At 37.9% G+C, this 23,812-nt stretch overlaps 1 protein-coding gene across 4 annotated transcripts in view; it reads left to right on the top strand.

Moving 5' to 3' along the window:
- Window positions 1-1,165: 1,165 nt before the first annotated feature.
- The window catches only part of LOC123870599, a 191,345-nt gene continuing 168,698 nt past the window's right edge, over window positions 1,166-23,812 (top strand). For all 4 annotated transcript variants that reach the window (XM_045913961.1, XM_045913963.1, XM_045913965.1 and 1 more), the window contains exon 1: window positions 1,166-1,390. The gene's annotated coding sequence lies outside the window, so the exon portion shown is untranslated. The remainder of the gene's footprint in view (window positions 1,391-23,812) is intronic.

The following is a 23,812-nucleotide window of genomic DNA, read 5'->3' as shown; positions in this document are numbered from 1 at the left end:
CCGGGAAAAGTAGCATATTATGTCCATATCCTGGATAAAAGTATCTCTGTACCAAGTAGACGATTCCCGCAACTTTGTCCACGTAGATTTAGGGTTTTTTTTTAAATCTCCTGGGAACTAGGTACAGATAGGTACTTACTCTTTGATTTTCCGGAACCAAAAGTAGACTATGTCTTATGATGTAAGCTATATTTGTACGTTTGGCCAAAATCTGTTAAACAGATGGGCCATGAAAAACTAGCAGACAGACAGACACGTATAATATGAGTAGTTATTTATCAAATACCTAATCCGGTTTTTCAAAAACCATTCCTAGAACGTCGCTTATCTAGCTAGATAAGAAAATACTAACTGTGGAAATCGCTAATAGTATTTATTCTATTTCAGTTTTTCACTCAATAGCATCAGCCTTAGCCAAGATCTTTGAAATAGCGCATACATTTTAAATAAAAGAAACTTTTACAAAGAGCTTTTGAATCGCCATTTAGGTACTAAGTAGATGGTTGTAGGGTGAGGGTCGAATTGCGATACTGTCAAGTGTCAATAAAATAAAAATATTTTTTATTCAATTAAGCTTTTACAAATACTATTCAATCGTCAAATTCATCTACCACTGATTCGGATTGCCTTTCCTACCGAGAAGAACCAGCAAGAAACTCGGCGGTTGCTATTTTCAAAGATTTGATATACAATATTATGCCATGTAAGTATAAAAGCTATTGAAGTCCGGAGCGAGCTGCAGCAGGTCAAATCCATACTCTTTTATCATTTACATAATCAATACCATCAATATTTCTTCCATACAGGATCGTGATATTGCGCATCGCGTGTCCCATGGTTCGGATTATCTAAACTGACTACCGAGAAGAATCGGCAAGAAACACGACGGTTGCTCTTTTCAACAGTGGATAGTCTTTTATAAGGTGACAGTCCTGTGTGACAATCTGAAGTATAAACGTGCAAAGAGGAGGCCTTTTTCTACCAGGTGTTTTCAGACGCTGAATTTGAATGGCACTTGTGCTGATACTATTTAGCATTTTGTATGACAAAAGAGACTATCTGTCACGAGTTTAGCCAGCCCTATTTTCGCCCCCGCGCACCCTATTTCACCCCAATGCCTGCGACCCCTCGTTACAACAGATCTCAGTTTGTCCCCAACGCGTGTGGAGGAAGCACATTTCCCTCGCCGAGGAAAATCGACGCGATCTTTTCCCGAAGTGCAAATAACATTTCGAATTTTCACAGATTGTGTTCACGTGGTTGCTTTTTGTTTAGTTTTCGACTTTTCCTGACGTTATTTAGTGTTTATTTCATGGTTATTTTAGTGAAACTCTTGGTTCTAGTTGGATTCGTGTAAGGAAAGTGTTTTGGACGCCGCTAACCAACTTACGTAAGTGTATTTACTGCATTGCGATACTCTAATTTTTAATATTTAATAGAGCAAATGTGCGGCTCTTTTATCAAAGGCTTTTATGCATACATTATAAAGCTCTCTTTCAGGAAAATTAGTCGTATGTTTCTGGAAAAAACCGGCATTTATTGGTCCTACATTTTAATGAAATGTTTCTGGTTATAATTATTATTATTGCAATATTTATTTAGAATAGTCGCACATAATTAGATAGGTGTATGCGCTTTATTTCAGGACAAAAATACCTAGGTGTAGGTAGTTATTTAAGTATAGTGTTTGTAAAAAACCGGCCTAGTTTTTGATTCAGTTATTACTAAAGCTAAACCAATTACCAATTCTTATAATGTGTAGAACCAATCTGGTATATTGGTTGTAATATTTAATTTAATATGGTACCTACTTATAACTTTACTCTTTATGCACAGTTTAGTTCATTGTTGAGTTTTCCAGGGCAATACTTTTATTGGGGGAAAATCGACGTAGTTATTTACCTAAATATTTTTCGGTTAATGAATACATTAGACTCTACATGATTCATAGAATCCGCTTTTTTTGAATAAAATATACCTAGAAACATTAGGAATTGGGGGAATTACGGGAATTTATAATTTCTTAACTGGCTCAATACGAAATTTGGCTGTGGTTCGTCTCAACAACCGAATAAAAATCTCAGCCTACCAGAAAAAGCTTGGTATGATATTAAAAAATCCGCTTCCATCTGTGATTCGTTGGTCAAGGGCTATTTTGTCATGTAATAAAACTGCCAAGTGCAAGGCTTAGTTTTTATCTAGTACTTTGGTCTACAAAGTTTGGTATATAAATGTTCACTTTCAGTAACTCTGTAAATAAATGAAAAAAAAAATATTATCTCCAACTGCAAAAGTTTGTAATCCCATAAAAAACTTTTTTATGTGATATAGGTAAGTAACTAGAAATTAACGATTTTCAGATAATTCCTTTAGATACTCGTGCTCTGAGACCTTGCTTCTTGCCAAAAATGATTCCAGGTCGAAGGAAAATACCTACCCTAGATTGCGAATATCAAAGTATATTGCATAAGTACCTACTTCAATAGGTATTTTTTTTTTGATTGCGTTGTCAGATTTTTTACAGTTCCAATGAACCGTAAACCGTATCTAAGTATCTATTGATATTAATTTCAACTCGACACCTGCGTTCCTGAGGAGAAGGTTCTTTGAGAGATAAGTTCATCCATCCACGCTGTCTTATCCAGAAAATTATACCTACTTCAAAGGTATAAATTAGGAAATTGCGTTTTAAGATTTTCCATCTCCATGCGCAGGGGATGCATACAGTTTCCGCTTTCTGCCCACCCCTCTGGGGGTAGTGGGAATTGAATTTTAGGACTATCAGAGCCTCTATTTGATTTAGAAACGTTTTCGGACATGATTTGATTTTGGACAGAGAGCTTGAAATCCAAAGATTACATTTTTACACTACCAATTTAGGTAAACTGTAAAAACGTCTTTGACGTCGTTTATGGAATTCTTGCCTCGTAAGATTAAATATATCGTATGTATATCGTATGTCGAATTTACTGTAGGTGTTATTTCAGAAAACTCGTTAGTGTAGCATCTCTCGTGTATCTACAGGCCATAATATGTAAGCGGTGTGTTAGTCTGCTTCACGGTTCACGCTCGCTATGGTTACCGATTCCCGAGCTACTGGTATTATAGTGCTGACTGGGAAGTTGCGTCTGTCTACTGTAAATCCAGTACCTATGTATGTTATTGCAACCCGACTACAGCAGGATTACGATTTTGGGAGTCTATGTTGTCGTATATCCTCTCCAAAATTAGAATTAGATACGTCGTTTAAGGGTAAAATAGCAGCTGCAGCATGTCGCTTCGTTGCTCGTTGTTTATAAAACAGCCTTTCAAGGTTTAGTTTATAGCTAGTCGAATATTCGTTAGTGTAGCACAGCTCGTGTATCTACAGACCATGTAAGCGGTGTGTTAGTTCGCTTAACGGTTCACGCTCGCTGATTACCAATACAAACGATGCTGTACCTACGCCTGAGCTACTGGTATAGTGCTGACTGGAAACTTGCATATATCTGTCTAGGTCTACAGCTGTATATCGATTTTTACAGTAGGTATGTTATTTTAGAACATTCGTTAGTGTAGCACAGCTTGTGTATCTACAGACTATGTAAGCGGTGTGTTAGTTCGCCAAACGGTTCACGCTCGCTGGTTACCGATGCAAACGATGCTGTCTAGGCCTGAGCTACTGGTATAGTGCTGACTGGAAACTTGTGTATATCTGTCTACTCTATGTAGAATTTACAGTATATTATTTCAAGCCGACTACAGAAGGATCTTGGGAGTTTATGTATGCTGTCGGATGTACACTTGCATAAGCTGAGACATAGTAACTATATATTATACTCAAAATATCGGAGTTTGATAAAGGTTTTGATTATTTCTTTCTTCGTCAGTTAAAGGTAGCTTCCTGACCTACTTCTGATTTTTACGATAGAAACAGCTAAATGATACTACAGGAATCCCTTCCGGCATCCGTGTTCTCATAACCTGAATACCTTCAAGTCAAGAGTAACTAAGCATCTTCTAGGCAACCGCACTCTAAACCAGCCCTTGTCATATTTTATGATTGTCATCAAGAGCAAGCTGATTCTTCTGGCATCAATGATATGAAATCCTTGCTTGTTTTTATGTAGATTTTTAACTGAGTGTACCTACGCGAGAATATTCTGATACCTATTTTCCGCCCCATTTTGCTTATCAAACGTTACGACGCGCCTGTATCAAGAGAAAAACCCGGCCAAGTGCGAGTCAGACTCGTGCACGGAGGGTTCCGTACTCGGGTATTTTTTCCAACATTTTGCACGATAAATCAAAAACTATTATGCATAAAAATAAATAAAAATCTCTTTTAGAATGTACAGGTAAAGCCCTTTCATATAATACCCCACTTGGTATATATAACCACAAATTCGCGCTTTTCAGATTTATTTCTATATTTGTACTATAAGTAATGGATGCTCTGACGTCAAGCATACAGGAACAAGCGCCCTGGTGCATGCTGTTTGCCGACGACATTGTGCTCTTCGGAGAAGATGCGGCCGACGTCCAGAGCAGACTGCGTAGATGGCAAGAGAAATTGGAGAGTGTTGGCCTGAGCATCAGCCGAACGAAGACAGAACATCTGTTCTGTGACTTCGGTGGCCCCTCCAGTTTCTCTGATATCTCTTTGGATGGCGTAACTCTACCTGTCTGCTCCAATTTCCGGTACCTCGGTTCGCTCTTCCAAAGTGACGGTAGCATTGATCGAGACGTGAACAATAGAATGAATGCGGGATGGATGAAATGGCGACAGGTCTCAAGTGTTATATGCGACCCGAAAATGCCCCTTTAACTTAAGGGGAAAATTTACAAAACTGTCGTTAGACCTGTCACATTGTATGGTTCAGAATGTTGGGCGGTAAAAGGAAAGGATGAAAGACGAGTACATGCGACCGAAATGCGAATGTTGAGATGGATGTGTGGTGTGACAAGAATGGACATGATAAGGAATGAATATATAAGGGGAAGTTTAAAAGTAGCACCAGTGGTAGACAAATTGAGGAGTAATAGGCTGGCATGGTATGGGCATGTAATGCGGAGGGAAGAGAGTCATATCACTAGAAGAATGTTATGCATGTGGATGGAGAAAAGAGAAGAGGACGACCAAAGAAAAGGTGGATGGATTGCGTGAAAGAGGATATGCGTATAAAAGGGGTAGATGATAAGTTGATGGATGACAGAAGAGAGTGGAAGAGGAAGACATGTTGTGCCGACCCCACGTAGCATGGGATAAGGGCTGGAAGAAGAGATTTGTACTATAAGACCTATCTACCTGCCAAAGGAGATCATTATTTTTGGGCCTTTTCTGAAAGTGCCGGCCAACGAAAAAAAATGGTACGGATCGTTAGAACTAGCCATTTGGAGTAATAGTTAATATGGCAGAAAAGTTGTAGGATTGCTCTGAACCAAGATATACAGGGTCGAAGATTCGTCATTTTCATACATTTTATTGATTTCTAAAAGTGCTGGGAAACATAAAATAATGTTAGATATTGCTAGAACTAATGATTTGAAGCAATTGTCATTATGACGCGAAGGCTGTGGGGCCATTATATGTCGTGTTATACAAGGTATACAAAAAATGAATATACTTTGTATAATTAATTGTAACCGATTTTATGATTTTTTTACTGTTCTGATTGTTTTAGACGAATTTGAATACACGTACAATTATTTTGACTCCCATGAAGTGCTGGATCAGCTGCAATGTGGACAAAATTCGTTTATGCATACCTGGATTGTATACGGCCTTGTAATACTAGGGATCTCATCCAGCCATCTCCCAAACTTCTGCCACTGGGAAATCTCCGGCGAGCTCTGTGATGAATGCACCATTTGGTTATAAGTACTGTTCACCATAGTAACTACGGGCCTTCTTCAGTCGATAGCTGCCCAAAGCAACCTGCGTCGATTCTTCTGTGAATCTAGGAAAGTGATTGAACGGAGGATGTCGGCTTCCATAGCCTAGAAATGAGCTCTTCTTCTATTATAATTATTGTGTGTGATAACAAGTTCTGCTAAACTGTTTTGCGCATTGACCAGTTCATGGATTTTGTCAAGGAAATCACGTCTGTAGTACACGTTATTGTCTATCAGAACATGATAGCTGTTTAGCGATGTTACCGCGATCCAGAAATAATCGATCACGTTACTTAATGCCCGGTCACTCTGATCAATCCTGAGCAAACGAAAATCTCTTTTAAAGCAATTGTTCATCACTTCCACCATCCAGCGGCAAATGTTAACAAGCTTAGATTTATTGGTTTGGTCAGTAATTAGCTGGGTTTCATTTAAATGTTTTGTTTTATATTTGTGTCATATAACCGCATGCCTCAAGAAAGAAAGGCTATCTATAAAGGGCATGTACAGACAGATACAGGCATGTACATATATCTTCAGAAAAGCACTAATTACTTTTTCCAGTGAAAATCATACCCTAACCACAAGTTCCGAAACCACTAAAAGCCTTTATATTTGTTGCGACGGAACAATAATCTACACGCTGCAGCAACTTTTAAATGATACCTTAAATGATATAGAAGATTTTTACTGGATTTTTATCTTAGTCCATGGTTTTAGAGATACCATAAACAATCTTGAGGTAATCTTTCTTTCTTGAGGTGTGCGGTTATGTGGCACAAATGCCAGTAACAAAACATCAGTAAAAAACCCAGCTAACTACTGACCAAGCCAATAAATCTAGACTTTTTACCATTTGCTGCTGGATAATGTAAATGATTAACGACCGCTTTGGAAAAGATTTTTGTTTACTCAGGGTTATTCAGGATTTGTAACCGGACATTAAGTAACATGATCGATAATTTCAGGATTTTGTCAGCATTGCTGAACGGCTATCATGTTCTGATAGACAACAACGTGCATGCGCGTGATTTTCTTGACGTAATCCATGAACGGTCAGTGAGCAAAACAGTTCAGCAGAACTTGTTATCACCAACAATATGTAATTATAATAGAAGGAGAGCTCATTTCCAGGCTATGGAAGCCAACATCCTCCATTCAATGACTTTCCTAGATTCACAGAAGAATTGACGTAGGTTGCTTTGGGTAGCTATCGTCTGAAGCAAGCCCGTAGTTACTATGGTGAACAGTACGTATAACCAAATGGTGCATTCATCACAGAGCTCGCCGGAGATATCCCAATTCCCAGTGGCAGAAGTTTGGGAGATGGCTGGATGAGATCACCTAGTATTACAAGGCCGCATACAATCCAGGTATGTATAAACGAATTTTGTCCACATTGCAGCTGATCCAGCACTTCGTGGGAGTCAAAATAATTGTACGTGTATTCATATTCGTATAAAACAATCGAAACAGTAACAAAATCATAAAATCGGTTACAATTAATAATACAAAGTATATTCATTTTTTGTATACCTTGTATAACACGACATATAATGGCCCCACAGCCTTCGCGTCATAATGACAATTGCTTCAAATCATTAGTTCTAGCAATATCTAACATTATTTTATGTTTCCCAGCATTTTTAGAAATCAATAAAATGTATGAAAATGACGAATCTTCGACCTTGTATAACTTGGTTCAGAACAATCCTACAACTTTTCTGCCATATTAACTATTACTCCAAATGGCTAGTTCTAACGATCCGTACCATTTTTTTTCGTTGGCCGGCACTTTCAGAAAAGGCCCAAAAATGTATGGAGCTAGAATGATCTCCTTTTATGATTCTAGGTCAACGAGAAGTACCCTATAGGTTTCTTGACAGCCACGACGGACGGACGGACAGACAGACAACAAAGTGATCCTATAAGGGTTCCGTTTTTCCTTTTGAGGTACGGAACCCTGAAAACACCCTCCCATGGTGTCGTGAATTAGGACGGCTCTTTTTTAAATTCCTTATGCATTGATATACAAATTGAGCCATTTTTTTTTTATAAATTATGCAAATATTTTTGTCTTCTTTATGTTTACAAATTATACTGATTTATTCAAATCAGTTTATGCTATAATTTTTTGCTAACGGCCTGTGCAGAATGAGGGACTATTGTCCACGGTCCGCGGATGACAAAAATTCGTTGTCTTTTACTACGATGTGTTTTGCCGTACAGTTTATTATTTTGTCCATCTTTTGCCGTTCTGTGATTCATTTTGGTCCTCCGCCGACAATAGTCCGTGGTCTGTGCAGGCCCTTATTAAGCTGTCAAAGACCTCAGCTGAAAACAAGTGTAAATTAAAAATTTATAACACCCCCGACAAGTGAAGGTTACAGTAATAACTAGAAAAGAGCTGATAACTTTCAAACGGCTGAACCGATTTTCTTGGATTATAGCTAAGAACACTCTCGATCAAGCCACCTTTCAAACAAAAAAAACTAAATTAAAATCGGTTCATTAGTTTAGGAGCTACGATGCCACAGACAGATACACAGATACACACGTCAAACTTATAACACCCCTCTTATTTGGTCGGGGGTTAAAAATAAATAAACTTTCAGCAGTGTTTTAGAAATCTCAAGTTCCGCAGATACTACGAACATCTAATTTAATAATATCTCCTAGAAGCCTAGACGATAACAATATTGTGTCGTGGAAATGCAAAACAATATGAACACAATTGAGCCACCGCGTGTTCATAATATCGTTTGCGGGAAAGCGGGACTACTGAATACTTCCACTGGAATGTAATAAGACGTTTAAAGATGCTTTTTGTTTGTCAGTTACGAGAAAAGGCTGCACGGCGTTATGGAATAAATAACCCATGGTTTTTAGGGTTCCGCACCTCAAAAGAAAAAAGGAACCCTCATAGGATCACTTCGTTGTTTGTCTGTCCGTCTGTCGTGTCCGTCAAGAAACCTATAGGATACTTCCCATTGACTTAGAATCATGAAATTTGACTAGAAGGTTGGTCTTATAGCACAAGTAGGTAAAGGAAAATATCCGAAAACTGCGAATTTGAGGTTACATCACAAAAAAATTAAAATGTGCCCATACTGCCCATAGTGAAGTTCTTAAAAAGCAATTTTCCGATGTTTCACTTTTATTCAGAGTAAATTATTTTAAATTATTACGCTAACCTTTTAAATTACACCTGTAGGTGTAGGTCCATATAGGTACGTTAAAAATAGTCTCTGCAACTCGAAGTCACTAGGCTCGGAAACAATACACTTCGCTTCCTTTATCTGAGCGAGCTATCTGTCTTTGCGAGTCTGGACGGGCGGCTCCAATTAAACTCTACCGTTTCTCTGCGGACCAGCGGGCCGGAGCGTCCCGATAGCCGGTTACAATTATGGCTGCTACTAGATACCTACTGTTATAATAATATTGCTAGAATTCGAAGGCTTATACACTTCGCTTCCTTTATCCGAGTGAGCTATCTGTCTTTGCAAGTCTGGAAGGACGGCTCGAGCTCCAATTAAACTCCACCGTTTCTCTGCGGACCAGCGGGCCGGAGCGTCCCGACTGCCGATTACAGTTAGGGTTGCTAGATAAAGTCTAGACTGTAGGGTCACCTAGTAAAGTTCGGCGCTAGGATGTTTAGGGACTATAAGGTCAAGTAAGAGCTGTAGGCATCCAAGATAAGAGTGTTTCAGACTATCGACTTTTCTGCGCATTTTACACTCATTTCCTCATACTAACCTGCGTGCACGCGTTCATTTCAGCAGCATTAATATAAATTGGCGTCTTTTGCAGTTCGCACGTATATGAGCTTAAATTAGCACTTCCAAGCTAGTACGCGACGCGCGTGTAACAAATGGCAAGCGTAAAAAACGAGCAACGAAAAACTCTTATCTGAAATCACTCTAAATACTCTTTACTTTCGGTAAGAAATTTTCAAATCGACGCAAAAAGCTATTGTCTCTGCAACTCGAAGGTACAAGGGTTGGTAACAATACACTTCGCCTCCTTTATTCCTGGATGGACTGCTTCAATCATAAAGGAATTCCTACGTTTCGCGTGGACCAACGCGATTCAGTGTACTAGTACGAGATTTTACATTGCTCACCAACGTTGATTGAATTCGAGCGTCAAAGAAAAATGGATTTAGCCTTAAAGTAAAATAGACCTTAACAGCCTTATTTTAAGCTTTTCGTCCAATTTATGTCAACAGCCAACGCTCCGAGCTATTGTATAGACAGCGATGTACTTATAGAATATTGGGTACAGATGACAGATCACAAACAAAATGAAATCTCTCAAGTGACCAGGTTTGCACACAAAATACACACCTGTTTCTTATTACGAAATGTAGAAAATAAATTTCTATTTTACTCTGACGTTATTTCTTTGGACGCTCGAATTCTATCAACGTAATTGGTGAGATGTAAATCTCATACTAAGCACACGGTCCCGACTGTCGGTTACAGGTAGGATTACCTACGCTATGGGCTTGACATTTTCAGGGTTTACACTATATTTTTGAAACGAAATAACGACAAAAAAATAGAATCGAACGAACGCGGCTAGACGCGCATTTATTGATTTGTTGCCCATATTATAAGTGCACGATTTTATGATTATGTAATAACTAATTCGTGTAGTATTTTCACATCGCTTCTGAGATGTCTCATGAAAATTTAAGGCATCCCAATCCCATGCAATTGGCAGCCTTCGGGTATAGAACCCCAGAAATGCAGATCCCTCTGCAGCTTTTAAAATAATAACAGAGCTGAAAATAATCTGAGATTTTCTAGAATTTGCAGCAATCTAGCAACCCTATTTCCGATAGTGTTGCCAGGGGAAATATCTCGATCTATCACTCCATTTTAAAAATAGATTACAGCGTAGTATATTGCCATTTTTATTCGAAAACTTTACGGGGTTGTGACTTGTAAGACTTTGTTCGTTTTTAGTGTTTCTACAAGCCACGGTTTTGCACTGCCTGAATTCAGCAGCTCCTTGCGACTCGTATGATGACATCTGTCTACTGTGGTCCTGTGAGGGTCTGCCAACACTGCGTTTTCTGATGCAAAGTCACCATTATAGCACCTTGAATGTTGGGACCTCAACTTCAATTGTTGTCGGTTTTTCTGCCCATTGCCACTTTAACTTCGCGACCCGCTGTCGGTTACTCTGGTTTCCCTACGGATCTCTTCATTTCTGATTTGACCACGTAGAGAAACTCCATGCATAGCTCTGTCCATCGCTCGCTGATTAACTCTAAACTTTCTTATGAGGCTTGCACGAGACTCATGCTTAGCGACCATGTCTCGGATTCATATTGTCATCACTAGCAACATGCTATGTTCGAAGATTTTGATCTTCAGGCACTTAGGAATTTTGAAGGAGAAGACAACTCAAAGCTTCCCAAACGCTGCCCAGTCGAGTTAGATTCGGCGGCTAACCTCTGTCTCGAAATTGAAAACGCTTCTGTACTTACCTACTCTGAACTCCGTGGTAAAACCCTTGGATAGTGCTCTCAAATATACGGTCGCCCGACCATGCTAACACAATGTTCGAATGTACTGTGTATTCAATTTGGACAGTCGCTAACGTGTTGCTAACAAAGGCAAATTGTCAAAGCAACAGTAACTGCAAAAAGGTTACCTTTTTTCCTGTTCCGTGACACGGCAAATTGACAAAACGGAAAAATCGGCGCAGGGACTACTTATGGAATCAATTCGATGTTTGTCCCATGCGATTTCTACTTAGCTACTACTTAAATAAAATATATGACACGAGCTTCTACGCGTGACTTCGTTCGCGTAATGAAATTACATATTTGGTCGTAGTCTACCACGCTACCTAAGTGTGGATTGGCAGACTTCACGTACCTTTGGGAATATTTTTAAGAACTCTCAGGCAAGCAGGTTTCCTCTCGATGTTTTCAGACAACGTCAATTATTATTGTCTATATTTTTTTCGTGTCGACATCTAGTGTCTAAAAAGGTTAAGTTTGTAAGTTTGTTTGTAGGGGGTAGTCTCTGGAACTACAGAATCGATTTTGAAAATTCTTTCATCAGTAGAAAGCTACATTATTCCTGAGTGACATAGGCTAAATTTTATTTTCAAAAAAAAATTGAGATCCCTACGAAAGTAATAAGCTACCCGTGTGAAGCCTGAGCGTCACTAGATAGTAATAGATAAAATCAAACTGACTTGGATCGTAGCTGTACGCTAAAACTGCTGAGATTCTTCTATCAAACCGCTATTAGTACCTACTACTGGCACTTGTAGGCTGTAGCACAACTAGTAGCCTTTAGGAACATTTGAATTCTGGAACCCTGTGTAAGGATTCTCACATTCTAACCATGAAAATTGACGGCTGTGTAAATTCCCAATAGCAATATCTCTCGGTCGGATTTTGTTTATTGAAAAAAAATTGCCCCCATAAATAAAGTTTTCCGATGTTACTTTGTATGTATTTTATTTACGAATAAAAACAGAACAAAGGACCGCAGAAGTAAATCCGACGGTTTGTATGAACACTGAACGTATAAATCCGGATTTGGAAACGCTTTCCGGACGGGATTTTATTGAAAACTGTAGGTGCTCTGTTTGTGAAATTAACATCATATTTTGTTTCGAAGAGTATTACAGATCGATTATTATTTAACAAAATAAAATTATAAAGGCTGTAGGTACAAACTTACTCTATTGCTACTCATAGGTATTACTGTAAATGCGAATGAGTTTGTTCGTTGTCTTGTCCTATAACCACGGTGCAACGGAGTTACGGATCGGAGGCGTAATGTTTAGCAAATTGCATCCAGGACATATTACTTTTATCCCGGAAAATCATAGAGTTCCCACGGGAGTTTTTAGAACATAAATACAGGGGAAGAAGTCGCGGTTGTCCGTCATCTAGGACCTATAATATAAAAATAATAATATACCTATATTCAATAAAAATTGATCTGAAATGAAACTTTCGAATAGCAAATTTTTTTGCAAAGAAATTTTTAACACAGTAGAAATGCCACAGGGTTTAATATATAATATAATTACTTACCTAAATATTGTAGACTGAGAGGTTAGTGAGTAGTGCAGACTTTATAGGAATAATATTGTTTTTGTAATAAAAATGGCGTCGCAATACAGTGAAGGTGACAGGTCAATTAAAAGCAGATATTGCCGCTTACATAAATAAAGCTTTTCCAATTTGTCTACTTGTATACTTACGACAGAAATAATTGTGACCATATAGTGTGTATCATTTCTCACTGAAAACCAGCGCTACAGCTTGCTGGAGCGTGATGCTGAATGAAAGACCTAGGTTTGGTCACCGACTCTTATTATTGTATATTGTTAAGTAGGTACTTGTAAGGATAGATTGATGTAATTAGTTTTAGGCTCATTGTGATCAAAAAATTCTTTCTTCTTTCAATAAGTAAATAAATTACCTACATTTTGCACATTAAAAACAAATGTATTTGTATAACATATAAAGCCTATAATCGCTTGAAGGAAGACGTGTAACCAGATCTGTCTGAGTCAAAGACGTATTTGATTACGTCTGGTAAGGCTTCCACTCTTTATTATTGATACTTGAATGAGTGATCGAAAATAGCTGTTGCGAACTTTGTTCAGAAGTGTGCTCTACCAATACAAATATTATTGTACATATTATACTCATACTGCATATCGGTACATCATGAACCCCTCACCAGCCCACTACTAAGCACGGATCTCCTCTCAGAACGAAAGACCTTAGCCTGCCATGCTGGCTAAGTGCGGATTGGCAAACTTTACACACCTTTGCAAACATTATGGAGAACTCTATAGCACGCAGGTTTCCTCGCGGTGTTGCTTAAACTATGGCCTAAACCTTTCTGATTCCGTGACGACCTATGCTCAGTACCTCAGGATCGGCAATGGGGACATATTAATATTATCACGTTCACGTGGTTCACGTTAGCTCTCTTGAGAAGTCAAGCTGTGTACCAGGCTGTCATAAGAATTGAGGAGATAATATCAATCTACAAAGCTAGTCAAATGTTGGAAGCAGCGTGGCCATCGCCAAGAATCGCGTCGCCTCACTGTCCCCTCCACTAATAAATACAGACGCCTGCCGCGCCGTGTCCTATAAATTCACGCTACATGGTAAATATTCGGCACGAAAGTAGGGTTGTCCATAAATAAAGAACAACCTAAGCCTTAAGAGGGCTCTCTCCGTCACTCGTTTCATACAATCGTAGTTCCAATTTCATTTGAATATTAAGCAACCAAAGTCCATTAAATTTTGCAGACATATTCTAGAAACTAATATCTATGTCTGTGGTTTTCCAGATTTCTATTAAAATATTCGGTTTCAAAGTTACGCGGTCTTAAAAAATTTCATACAAATCTTTGAGCCCCTGTAATTTTAAAACTACATATTTTTAGAAAAATCTAAAACACCACAGACACAGATAATAGTTTCTAGAATATGTCTGCAAAATTTCATGGACTTTGGTTGCTTAATATTCAAATGAAATTGGAACTACGATTGTATGAAACGAGTGACGGAGAGAGCCCTCTTAAATATGGGCCTAGGAAAATAGTAGATTTTCCTGTACAATCTGCACCCGTATACGTAGTCGTTTCACTGACACGTACAAGCGAGTTGCTTCCTCGTTTCTTTCCGAATCGCTAGGATATGGAACGCCCTTCCGTCATCAGTTTTCCCTCCACTTTTTAACCCCCGACCCAAAAAGAGGGGTGTTATAAGTTTGACGTGTGCATCTGTGGCATCGTAGCTCCTAAACTAACGAACCGATATTAATTTAGTTTTTTTTTATTTGAAAGGTGGCTTGATAGAAAGTGTCCTTAGCTATAATCCAAGAAAATCAATTCTGCCGTTGAAAGTTATCAGCTCTTTTCTAGTTACTGTAACCTTCACTTGTCGGGGGTGTTATAAATTTTTCATTTACACTTGTAATACAGATATTTTCAAGTCAAGATTGAACAGAGCATCTACTAGGCGTAGGCAAGCGCGCTCCACTTAGGCTGTATCATGACTAGCATTGATAGCAATATATCACCACTAGCATCACTAGCAGTAGGCCTGATTGCAACCAAGCACACTCAGTGAAAATTTCAAGTCTCTACCTATTAAGGTTCATGAGATACAGCCCGCTGGCAGACAAACAGACAAACATACGGACGGTGGACAGCGGAGGCTCAGTAATCGGCACCTTTTGGTACCTGAAAAACTATGTTTCCTGGTTTGACTTGTTCTATCTACTTCGCTCTCCAGTTAACTATCGGTATAATTAAAACAAGATGATCGTAGCACGGGCAGCCCTCCTGTACAGGGATGAATCAATATTTTGCCCTTATTTCACCCCTCGGCCGCTCCCGTTTGATACGCAATGCTTAATTTGTGTATGTACTTATGTGTGTATGTGTGCGTGACCGAGGGGGTGTTTTTGTATTTTTTTTGTAAGCACTTTTGTCGTAGGTCGGAAATATTGATTTGCGAATTAAGGACTTACATAACAAAGGAGCACTGTAATATTCACCTGTTTTATTTTATTTAGGGCCTGTCTTTATCCAAGAATTACTCTATAATGTAATGTGTGTCACACGCCTGTCTGTATGTCATTATTAAATTCAGCTTTTTGAGACAGGATTTTCATAACAAAACATTACATTTGGCCGGCGACGCATCTGCGGTACCTATGGTGCTGCAAATGTTCATGAGCGACGGTAATCACTTAACATCAGGTGACCCGCCTGCTCATTTGCTCGAAAAAAAAAAAACAAATTAAAATACTTTCCTACTTTCCAATGATTAAAAAAAAAATAGTACCTACTTATGTTACTTGCTTGACCATAATAGGTAAGTACTAATAATAATCTGATCCATTTAGAATTAAAACATAACTCTGAAACTCGAGAAAGAAGTGAAATCTAATCACAAGGTGTACCTACTTACGTAATTAGAGTGAGGTCACCTTTGTAATTATCTCAGGTAATCGTAAATCAACGAGCTACTTTGCCCCTGTTTCGTAATTTCACCCTTAAATTTAACCCTATCTGAACTTACGGGCTCAGAGATAAACGAAGTACGGAATTAAGTACATTTTGGACTTTACGTAAGTCTTAGAGTCCAAATCTATTTAATTTATGGGACTTTGTTTTTATAGTTGCATGTTTTATTTGTTTGGTTCGTTTGTCATTTTCACTGCGTTGAATTTTATATTGTTTGGCTGATATTATGCCCTGGTTTAGCATGGCTGACCTAAGGTAGGTATTTCGGCTGTTTACAATTTCCTATAACCCTTTTTTTTGTGAGGAAAATCCGTCATGGATACTAGCGGCCACGGGGAGCACAGTGGTTATGTCGGACTCCTAGTTCCTACCGACTAAAAACCTCACGAAGTTCCATCCTACGGACGCCTTCCATCGACAGAGAATATTATTGTAAATTGGACAATTGAAAAGAGCAACCGCCGAGTTTCTTGCTGGTTCTTCTCGGTAGGAACGGCATTCCGAACCAGTGGTAAATTATTTGACGATTCAAAAGCACTTGTAAAAGTTTATTTGAATAAAAATCTATTCTATTCTATTCTAAAGAGCACAAGGGACCAACAACACCTCGTTACTCCGCCAGCGGATGTCCGCCGCAACAGACCCACCACTGGGACACTACGTGCCAACAAACACCGTTATCCCGAAAATCAAAGAGTTCCCGCGGGATTTAAAAAAACCTTTTCATTAATTCAAATTACAAGCCCTACATAAGCTGTAATTGCAAATAGTCTTTAGATTACAACTGAACATAAAACGGAACTAAGGATTTAATTTTTTTTACAGTAGTTAGCTGGGTACTTACCTGGAATATTGTTTACAGGAACAGTCAAAGGCTGTAAGTCGTTTAGCACCTTAGTGATAATATTCGCGTGGCATGGTTATGCACTTGCGTTAGGTGAGTGTGGCGTGTTTATAGAAAAAGGTTATAAGTGTGACAGTACGGAAACCAGCCCAGAAAGAAGAAAGAAAGAAAAGTGTGAGAAGTTTTTGTTCTAATAGTTTCGCAGAATTGCTACTCGAATTCTGAGGCCGATCGTACCTAGGTAGGTAACCATATTGAGCTTCTGTAAATTTCTTTTTTGTAGTCACTTATAAAAGTGAAACCATCGCAATGTTTATAACGCGAGCCACGTTAAATGGGGCAATATCTTTCGGATGGCCCATGAAGCTTAGGGCGGCAAACTTTGGGCCATAAAGGACCGCAATAAAGCCGGCGCATAGCCGTTGTCTCCTCGTCGTAAACAACAAACTAATCAAAAATATATGAGCCTGTATGAAGCCTCTATGAATATTCGGAGTTCCTGCTTTCAATACAATATGTTACACTAGATGCGGCGCCCACAGTAACATGTTACAATGAACATTGGTGTCTGCACTCCTGTCAATCGAAAACTGCTTTAGACGCAATCCGCTTCTACGAAAATCACACTAATATCATTAAAGTTTGTGTGTATTATGTGTGTATGCTTTGCTCTTTCACGCAAAAACTACTGAACGATTTGGCGGAAATTATGTTACACCGTAGCGCCTAAACTACTACCCTACTAAAAATTAAAAATAAAATAAAATAAATATACGAAAAAAAACCGACCTGACCGATGTTTTATCCAAAAAAGTGGGGATTTTATACTATATCTATCGTTATCTATCGGCAGTTCGCGGGTAGTAATCGGGTTTCAATGCTGTTTCACTTTTAATAATTATTAATTTACTATCGATTGGTTAACTAATTGCCACTTGAGTGATCTCACCAGTCTCACCTGATAGTTATTATTTATTGATGAGACTGTGAGACAGAACGCTCCTGACTGGAAGATGTGCGGTTACCAGCGTCACCTACACACATTCAGCTAATTGGCCTGTAACTATACTAGTACCACACAAAGCCTTTGTAACTCAGGTTATATTCGGCGGAGAGAGCAGGGAAAATTACAGAGACTGAGGAGTGACAATTTCATATTATTAAAATTATGTATCTATATTAGATTGTCCTATTATCCCAGAAGATTTTACCTATTTATAAAATCCCCAAGGTAAAAGAGTAACTACTACTACACTAGTAGGTACTACTACTAGTACCTACTACATCTTACTTTAAATCTTTCTCTATAACTTTTGTTTAACAGGGCTCTCTCCGTCACTTACTCCATACAACCGTAGTTCCAAAGTCCATGAAATTTTGCAGACATATTCTAGAAACTAATATATGTGCCTGTGGTGTTTTAGATTTTTCTAAAAATATGAAGTTTCAAAATTACAGGAGCTCAAAGATTTGTGTGTGAATTTTTAGGACCGCGTAACTTTGAAACCGAATATGGAAAACCACACGCATAGATATTAGTTTCTAGAATATGTCTGCAAAATTTCATTGACTTTGGTGGCTTAATATTCAAATGAAATTGGAACTACGTTTGTATGGAGCGAGTGACGGAGAGACCCCTCTGTAAACAGAGAGGATTTTTTGTCAAAGTTCAATTCTAATAACTGCATGATCCTACTATCAAAGGCCTAGCTTCCAACTGACTCCAAAACGTCGCGTGACGAATGCACTTTTATTAAATGAGGTCGGAATGAGCTAATTTCATAAAATATCGGCTGCGGGGCGTTACGACGTACGAGGGGACGATTTCCATCAGCATCGAATAGCGTTCCCGCAACCTCATTGTTATTTGGTCACGGATGAGAAATTGCTTATAGTTAAGTCTAATACGATATTGGGAGTTCTGATGACGCATCAGGGACTATCTACAGGGACTGCGAGCAAAATATATAGGTATTAACGCATAAATTGGCAAGCTACACACGCCTTTGAAAGCAACAAAGATATTCATGGAAATTGGAAAGGCATTCAAGTTTCCTCACGAGGTTTTCCTGCACTGGTAAAGCAGGTAAGTGATATTTAATTGCTTAAAACGCACATAACTCCTTTGCACCATCTAATATAGTTTCTTGAATGTTCGGTTCGGCTGAACCAATTTTCTTGAATTATAGCTAAGAACACTCTCGATCAAGCTACCTTTCAAACAAATAAAAACTAAATTAAAATCGGTTCATTCGGTTAGGAGCTATGATGCCACAGCCAGATACACAGATACACACGTCAAACTTATAACACCCCTCTTTTTGGGTCGGGGGTTAAAAATACGTCTACTGGGCTAGGCAAACATCGGCCAAATACTTGTACCTAGAAGGGGCCTTGCAAGTAAGCGCATTTCATTTCTGACTGGATAAACGCGTCTTCAATCTTCTAGTAGACATTTATTACGTCATCAATCAGCACTTGGTACCTCTGCTAAGGGATTTTAAGATTTAGTACCCAGTACCTACCTACCAACCAAAATTGCAGATTGCAGATAATCCCTCCCTCCTCGGACGTCATGAGCGATGGACGTGTTTTGTGGTGCAGTGTGCGGTTAAAAATAGTGATTTGTAAAATAAAAATCGTAACTGTGAAGTCTCGTTTGCGGCCAACGCGATATTGTTATTACATTTAGCGATTTCCGATGCAAAATGTCCACGAAAAATTCACCTACACGGCACTCGGACACAGATATCCGTAAATTGTGTCAAAGTGAAATACTACCGGAATTCAGTGCAAAATCTCAACGAGCAAAACGCCGCCGGTCGTCTAACGAAGATTTTGCCGACGAGCTGGCCGATTTCAAGGATGAAATAAGGGACTTAATAAGCGGTCTACTATCCGCACAAAACTCGCGTCTGGATAAGCTGGAAAGCCACATTCTTGAAATAAGGAAACAATACTCTTATATTGAAAACTCCAACAAAGAAATCGAAAAATCTATGACGTTCGTGTCTAACCAGTTGAGTTCCTTGGAGGCAAAGATTACCTGCTTAGAAAAAGAAAAAGCTTCTGTTGCAAGCCATCTATCCGAAATTGATGAAAAAATGGACATTTTAGACCACAGCCTCATCAAAACTTGCATCGAGTTGCGCAATATACCCAAAAACCCGCGAGAAACCAAGGAAAACTTATATGCCATGGTCCAACATTTTTCAAAAACTCTAAATATTGATTTGCAAAGATCGGACATCCGTGACGTGGTAAGACAACCATCAAAAAAAGAATACAAAAATTCCAGCCTATCGGTTGAATTCTCGAATACCTTGATTAAGTCGCAATTTTTAAAGTCTTCAAAGGAGTTTAATAATAAAAATCCGTCAAATAAACTGAACTTATCACATGTCGGCCTCAGTGACACCAAGGCTCCACTATATGTAGCTGAGAAATTGACTTCAAAGGCAAGGCGATTATTCTATGTCACCCGCAATTTTGCCAAATTACATAACTTCAAATACTGTTGGACGGCCAATGGCCGAGTAATGATAAGGAAAGACAGTGAGAGCCCTTATATCATTATTAAAAACGAGCCACAACTCCAACAACTTGTTCAGCCGCCTCAAAAAATCTGACTAGAAGGATATCGATATAAGTTATTCTCTTTTCCTTCTCTTATTATATTGCATGTTGTTATTACTTTGAGCTGTACTATATCAAGAAATCTTAACTTACACTATACATATTATACAAATTCCAATTACAACACTTTTATACTCATACAAAAGTTACACACACAAACTGAAACACAAAAGCAATTATTATTATTGTTATTCCTCAATGAGCATACCAAGTACATATTTAAAACGCGTGCTATGTATTATTACGTATTTGGCATAAACCGCACTTATTTTCTCTCAATTCATTATGACCAAGAAATTATTATTATTCCTGTTCTACATCAACCTTCTACCCTTAAATATTATATCTGTTCTAATGCATAATCAAATCAATAATTTAAATGAACATGTTGACGTATTTTCTGTATCGGATTCTTACACATGTACTCCTGAAATAGCACATACCTACCTACAAACCCCAGAAATATATCTAAAAGTTTTAACTCAAAATATTAGATCTATAAGTTGTAATTTTAATAGTTTTCTAACACTTTTAAAGCGCTTAAAGTTTGACAACGACATCATAGTTTTAACGGAATGCTGGCTGCAGTGTAATAATAATCAAATTATACCACCCATTCAAAACTACTCCATGCGTCACACAACTAAGCACCGCAATCAGAGTGACGGTGTTGTCGTTTTTGTTGACTCAGATATACGACATAGCATTGAAGAGCCGGATTTTCAACTTTCAGCCTCAGGATTAATTATTAAACTAAACTGTGACGTAGCAATTCTTTGTGTTTATCGATCTCCCTCGAATAATAATATTGATACGTTCATTGTTGCTCTTAGCAACATACTTAGCTCACTTGCTAAATTTAAAACCGTAATGATTACAGGTGATTTAAACTTAGACATCAAGCCCGGTTCTTTAGATTCTCGTTCTCAGGATTACCTTAACACACTCGCTTTCTATGGCTATTTGCCAGCCCACACATCACCAACGCGAGGCAACAACTGTCTAGATCATGTCATATTACGTACTAAATCGCCAGCTTTAACGCTTATTCTAGATACTACTGTTACTGATCATTATACAACTTTAATAGCCCTTGAAAAGCATATTCACACATCTCCAGTATATCATACAGTTTCAAAAGTCAATTATGAAACACTAGATAAAACTATCGAAAAATTAGATTTATCATATATTAATAATATCCTAAATCCTGACATAGCTACTGACTGTCTTATAAATTCGCTGACCCAAGCTATTACTGAAAATACAACTATCTTAAAAATCGCCAATAGAAAGAGAACCTTAAAACCCTGGATTACCCAAGGGTTATTAAGATGTATGCGTAACAGAGATTCGATGCACAAACAAGTTAAAAAGTTTCCAGATAATGAAGTCCTTAAACTTACATATAAACGGTACAGAAATTTTTGTTCTAAAGCTATAAAAAAAGCAAAACGGTTATATGAATCACAAGAAATAGATAATGCAGGAAATAACATGAAACAGTTATGGGACACGCTCAAAAAAATATGTTTCACTTCAAAACCTAAACAACACAGTCCACAATTATTAAGGTGTGACTATACTCCACTATAATCTTGTAATTATGTTAATAGCTTCTTCGTAAACGTAGCCAAAGATCTTGCTGACAAAGTAAGTCAGAATTCAGCAACTACTACCTTTACCACAGTCTCGACCTCTGCTGCTTGCTTGTCATCATTTGTACTTGTTCAAACAGATACTGAGGAAATTATTTCTGTTATTAAATCGTTAAAACCTAATGCTGCCACTGGTTGGGATGGAATTTCTCCAACAATACTAAAAAGATATTCACAAATTTTGGCGCCTATTCTGTGTCACATTTTCAACCAAAGTTTTTCTTTAGGTCTGTTCCCAACAGCCTTTAAAAAGGCGATTATAATTCCAATTTTCAAAAGTGGTGATGATAAATCTATAAATAATTACCGGCCGATTGCTATACTTACGGCATTGTCAAAAATCCTTGAACGCTTGGTTTGCAAAAGACTAGTTCATTATCTTGAGCACTTCAATTTAATTTCTACCCAACAATTCGGTTTCAGGAAAAATAAAAGCACAAATGATGCTGTCCTTGAACTAACAAATAATGTTATTAACCACTTAAATAACGGTGATAAAGTTCTAACCCTATTTTTGGACCTTGCGAAGGCTTTTGACACAGTACCCATTCCTACTCTCCTGGTCAAGTTAGAAGGAATGGGTATTCGTGGTAATCAATTAAATTTCTTCCGCAGTTACCTTACTGGGCGAACACAAATGACCAAAATTGATAATAACATGAGTGATGAGTTACCAATTTTTTATGGCGTTCCGCAAGGTAGCATACTAGGCCCGACTCTCTTTCTCGTCTTTATCAACGACCTCTGTAACCTTCAAATTCCAAATGCCCAGTTAGTCTCCTTCGCCGATGATACAGCCATTACCTTTTATGCTAAATCTTGGACTGATCTTAAAAAAGCCGCCCAACTTGGATTTGACACTATGTACGATTGGCTACTTTCTCACTTTTTAACTCTTAACATTACCAAAACCAAACTTATGACCTATTCAATACGTACAAATACTCAGCCTACAACTCCTTTAACCATCAAAGTTCACTCTTGCTCAAATAGGCTAAATACCAACTGTAATTGTGATTGTATAGCTCCTACTGACAAAATTAAATATCTCGGTATTGTTCTGGATCAAAATTTAAACTTTAAAGACCATGTCGAATTACTTACTAGTAGAGTGCGAAAATTAATTTTTATTTTCAAAAACCTACGAAGCATTGCAAATTCCACTGTAATCCGTAATGTGTATTATGCTTTATGCCAATCAATAATTCTATACTGCATCACTTGTTGGGGTGGCACTGCTAAAACTACTCTAAAGCCCCTTGAAATTGCTCAGCGAGCCATACTAAAGGTGGCAACTTTTCGGCCTATCCTATTTCCTACTACCATACTGTATAAAGATTGTGGCGTCCTTAGTGTCAGAAAGCTTTTTATTTTAAATATAATTTTACATCAGCATAAAAACACACCATATAGACATATTGAAAAGCGGCGTCAAGATAAGATCTGCACTTTACGTGCGCCTAAATTAGCTTTTACCAAGCGATTCTTCTATTATCTTGGCCCTTTTTTATATAATAAGATTAATGCAGAATTACCCATTTATAACTTACCGCTTACTCAGTGTAAAAAGAAAGTTACATCCTTTGTGATGAATAAATCTTATGAAGAAACAGAAGATTTCTTACAGTCTATCAGTAAATCTACTATATTCACCATAAAAAATAATAATTAAGGTGAATTAAAATAAGAAACCTATTAATTGTTTCTATTTTTTATCTTAATCATTTTACAGATTTCTAAATTTTTAACTTTTTAATTATTTGCTTTT

The sequence above is a fragment of the Maniola jurtina genome, chromosome 12, assembly GCF_905333055.1.
Source record: "Maniola jurtina chromosome 12, ilManJurt1.1, whole genome shotgun sequence".
NCBI classification, from domain to species: domain Eukaryota; kingdom Metazoa; phylum Arthropoda; class Insecta; order Lepidoptera; family Nymphalidae; genus Maniola; species Maniola jurtina.
This window is presented reverse-complemented; position numbering and strand designations above follow the sequence as displayed.